We start from the raw sequence: 5,000 nt of genomic DNA, 5'->3' as shown, positions 1-5,000 counted from the left end.
ATTTCCTGCAGTAGTTTGTGTCTCTGCCCCTCCCACAATGGTGAGATTTCCCTGCAGTAGTTTGTGTCTCTGCCCCTCCCACAATGAGGAGATTTCCTGCAGTAGTTTGTGTCTCTGCCCCTCCCACAATGGAGAGATTTCCTGCAGTAGTTTGTGTCTCTGCCCCTCCCACAATGGGGAGATTTCCTGCAGTAGTTTGTGTCTCTGCCCCTCCCACAATGGGGAGATTTCCTGCAGTAGTTTGTGTCTCTGCCCCTCCCACAATGGTGAGATTTCCCTGCAGTAGTTTGTGTCTCTGCCCCTCCCACAATGGGGAGATTTCCTGCAGTAGTTTGTGTCTCTGCCCCTCCCACAATGATGAGATTTCCTGCAGTAGTTTGTGTCTCTGCCCCTCCCACAATGGGGAGATTTCCTGCAGTAGTTTGTGTCTCTGCTCCTCCCACAATGGGGAGATTTCCTGCAGTAGTTTGTGTCTCTGCCCCTCCCACAATGGGGAGATTTCCTGCAGTAGTTTGTGTCTCTGCCCCTCCCACAATGAGATTTCCCTGCAGTAGTTTGTGTCTCTGCCCCTCCCACAATGGGGAGATTTCCTGCAGTAGTTTGTGTCTCTGCCCCTCCCACAATGATGAGATTTCCTGCAGTAGTTTGTGTCTCTGCCCCTCCCACAATGGGGAGATTCCCTGCAGTAGTTTGTGTCTCTGCCCCTCCCACAATGGTGAGATTTCCTGCAGTAGTTTGTGTCTCTGCCCCTCCCACAATGGGGAGATTTCCTGCAGTAGTTTGTGTCTCTGCCCCTCCCACAATGAGGAGATTTCCTGCAGTAGTTTGTGTCTCTGCCCCTCCCACAATGGTGAGATTTCCTGCAGTAGTTTGTGTCTCTGCCCCTCCCACAATGGTGAGATTTCCTGCAGTAGTTTGTGTCTCTGCCCCTCCCACAATAGGGAGATTTCCTGCAGTAGTTTGTGTCTCTGCCCCTCCCACAATGGAGAGATTTCCCTGCAGTAGTTTGTGTCTCTGCCCCTCCCACAATGGTGAGATTTCCTGCAGTAGTTTGTGTCTCTGCCCCTCCCACAATGGTGAGATTTCCCTGCAGTAGTTTGTGTCTCTGCCCCTCCCACAATGGGGAGATTTCCTGCAGTAGTTTGTGTCTCTGCCCCTCCCACAATGGTGAGATTTCCCTGCAGTAGTTTGTGTTTCTGCCCCTCCCACAATGGTGAGATTTCCTGCAGTAGTTTGTGTCTCTGCCCCTCCCACAATGGTGAGATTTCCTGCAGTAGTTTGTGTCTCTGCCCCTCCCACAATGGGGACATTTCCTGCAGTAGTTTGTGTCTCTGCCCCTCCCACAATGGGGACATTTCCTGCAGTAGTTTGTGTCTCTGCCCCTCCCACAATGAGGAGATTTCCTGCAGTAGTTTGTGTCTCTGCCCCTCCCACAATGATGAGATTTCCTGCAGTAGTTTGTGTCTCTGCCCCTCCCACAATGGGGAGATTTCCTGCAGTAGTTTGTGTCTCTGCCCCTCACACAATGGGGAGATTTCCTGCAGTAGTTTGTGTCTCTGCCCCTCCCACAATGGGGAGATTTCCCTGCAGTAGTTTGTGTCTCTGCCCCTCCCACAATGGGGAGATTTCCTGCAGTAGTTTGTGTCTCTGCCCCTCCCACAATGGGGAGATTTCCTGCAGTAGTTTGTGTCTCTGCCCCTCCCACAATGGAGAGATTTCCCTGCAGTAGTTTGTGTCTCTGCCCCTCCCACAATGAGGAGATTTCCTGCAGTAGTTTGTGTCTCTGCCCCTCCCACAATGGGGAGATTTCCTGCAGTAGTTTGTGTCTCTGCCCCTCCCACAATGGGGAGATTTCCTGCAGTAGTTTGTGTCTCTGCCCCTCCCACAATGGGGAGATTTCCTGCAGTAGTTTGTGTCTCTGCCCCTCCCACAATGGGGAGATTTCCTGCAGTAGTTTGTGTCTCTGCCCCTCCCACAATGGGGAGATTTCCTGCAGTAGTTTGTGTCTCTGCCCCTCCCACAATGGGGAGATTTCCTGCAGTAGTTTGTGTCTCTGCCCCTCCCACAATGGGGAGATTTCCTGCAGTAGTTTGTGTCTCTGCCCCTCCCACAATGGGGAGATTTCCTGCAGTAGTTTGTGTCTCTGCCCCTCCCACAATGGAGAGGTTTCCTGCAGTAGTTTGTGTCTCTGCCCCTCCCACAATGGTGAGATTTCCTGCAGTAGTTTGTGTCTCTGCCCCTCCCACAATGGGGAGATTTCCTGCAGTAGTTTGTGTCTCTGCCCCTCCCACAATGGGGAGATTTCCTGCAGTAGTTTGTGTCTCTGCCCCTCCCACAATGAGGAGATTTCCTGCAGTAGTTTGTGTCTCTGCCCCTCCCACAATGGGGAGATTTCCTGCAGTAGTTTGTGTCTCTGCCCCTCCCACAATGGGGAGATTTCCTGCAGTAGTTTGTGTCTCTGCCCCTCCCACAATGGGGAGATTTCCTGCAGTAGTTTGTGTCTCTGCCCCTCCCACAATGAGGAGATTTCCTGCAGTAGTTTGTGTCTCTGCCCCTCCCACAATGGGGGGATTTCCTGCAGTAGTTTGTGTCTCTGCCCCTCCCACAATGGGGAGATTTCCTGCAGTAGTTTGTGTCTCTGCCCCTCCCACAATGGGGAGATTTCCTGCAGTAGTTTGTGTCTCTGCCCCTCCCACAATGGGGAGATTTCCTGCAGTAGTTTGTGTCTCTGCCCCTCCCACAATGGGGAGATTTCCTGCAGTAGTTTGTGTCTCTGCCCCTCCCACAATGGGGAGATTTCCTGCAGTAGTTTGTGTCTCTGCCCCTCCCACAATGGGGAGATTTCCTGCAGTAGTTTGTGTCTCTGCCCCTCCCACAATGGGGGGATTTCCTGCAGTAGTTTGTGTCTCTGCCCCTCCCACAATGGGGAAATTTCCTGCAGTAGTTTGTGTCTCTGCCCCTCCCACAATGGGGAGATTTCCTGCAGTAGTTTGTGTCTCTGCCCCTCCCACAATGGGGAGATTTCCTGCAGTAGTTTGTGTCTCTGCCCCTCCCACAATGGGGAGATTTCCTGCAGTAGTTTGTGTCTCTGCCCCTCCCACAATGAGGAGGTTCCCTGCAGTAGTTTGTGTCTCTGCCCCTCCCACAATGGGGAGATTTCCTGCAGTAGTTTGTGTCTCTGCCCCTCCCACAATGGGGAGATTTCCTGCAGTAGTTTGTGTCTCTGCCCCTCCCACAATGAGGAGATTTCCTGCAGTAGTTTGTGTCTCTGCCCCTCCCACAATGGGGAAATTTCCTGCAGTAGTTTGTGTCTCTGCCCCTCCCACAATGGGGAGATTTCCTGCAGTAGTTTGTGTCTCTGCCCCTCCCACAATGAGGAGATTTCCCTGCAGTAGTTTGTGTCTCTGCCCCTCCCACAATGGGGAGATTTCCTGCAGTAGTTTGTGTCTCTGCCCCTCCCACAATGGGGAGGTTTCCTGCAGTAGTTTGTGTCTCTGCCCCTCCCACAATGGGGAGATTTCCCTGCAGTAGTTTGTGTCTCTGCCCCTCCCACAATGGGGAGGTTTCCTGCAGTAGTTTGTGTCTCTGCCCCTCCCACAATGGGGAGATTTCCCTGCAGTAGTTTGTGTCTCTGCCCCTCCCACAATGGGGAGATTTCCCGCAGTAGTTTGTGTCTCTGCCCCTCCCACAATGGGGAGGTTTCCTGCAGTAGTTTGTGTCTCTGCCCCTCCCACAATGGGGAGATTTCCTGCAGTAGTTTGTGTCTCTGCCCCTCCCACAATGGGGAGATTTCCTGCAGTAGTTTGTGTCTCTGCCCCTCCCACAATGGTGAGATTTCCTGCAGTAGTTTGTGTCTCTGCCCCTCCCACAATGGGGAGATTTCCTGCAGTAGTTTGTGTCTCTGCTCCTCCCACAATGGAGAGATTTCCTGCAGTAGTTTGTGTCTCTGCCCCTCCCACAGGTGATGGTGGGCGGGTCTTTCCCTGGAATGAAATGTACGGATTGGTGACAAATAATCGGCGGTTGGTTTCCTCTGAGTGGGCGGAGCCGTGACATATAATTAGTCTGTCTAATGATGTGAATGGTAATTATGTTTCTATTTATGACACAAAGTATCGATCTTCTCATCTCATTAATATCCAATATACAGGGCGAGTCCCTCATTCCAGGAGCATCACCGCACGTGTCCGAGAGTGCCGGGTCCATCTCAGGAGAGTGCCGGGTCCTTCCCAGGAGAGTGCCGGGTCCATCTCAGGAGAGTGCCGGGTCCTTCCCAGGAGAGTGCCGGGTCCATCTCAGGAGAGTGCCGGGTCCATCTCAGGAGAGTGCCGGGTCCTTCTCAGGAGAGTGCCGGGTCCATCTCAGGAGAGTGCCGGGTCCTTCTCAGGAGAGTGCCGGGTCCATCTCAGGAGAGTGCCGGGTCCTTCTCAGGAGAGTGCCGGGTTCATCTCAGGAGAGTGCCGGGTCCATCTCAGGAGAGTGCCGGGTCCTTCTCAGGAGAGTGCCGGGTCCTTCTCAGGAGAGTGCCGGGTCCATCTCAGGAGAGTGCCGGGTCCTTCTCAGGAGAGTGCCGGGTTCATCTCAGGAGAGTGCCGGGTCCATCTCAGGAGAGTGCCGGGTCCTTCCCAGGAGAGTGCCGGGTCCATCTCAGGAGAGTGCCGGGTCCATCTCAGGAGAGTGCCGGGTCCTTCCCAGGAGAGTGCCGGGTCCATCTCAGGAGAGTGCCGGGTCCTTCCCAGGAGAGTGCCGGGTCCATCTCAGGAGAGTGCCGGGTCCATCTCAGGAGAGTGCCGGGTCCTTCCCAGGAGAGTGCCGGGTCCATCTCAGGAGAGTGCCGGGTACTTCCCAGGAGAGTGCCGGGTCCATCTCAGGAGAGTGCCGGGTCCTTCTCAGGAGAGTGCCGGGTTCATCTCAGGAGAGTGCCGGGTCCATCTCAGGAGAGTGCCGGGTCCATCTCAGGACAGTGCCGGGTCCATCTCAGGACAGTGCCGGGTCCTTCC

The sequence above is a fragment of the Rana temporaria genome (assembly GCF_905171775.1).
Source record: "Rana temporaria chromosome 1 unlocalized genomic scaffold, aRanTem1.1 chr1e, whole genome shotgun sequence".
NCBI lineage: Eukaryota > Metazoa > Chordata > Amphibia > Anura > Ranidae > Rana > Rana temporaria.
This window is presented reverse-complemented; position numbering follows the sequence as displayed.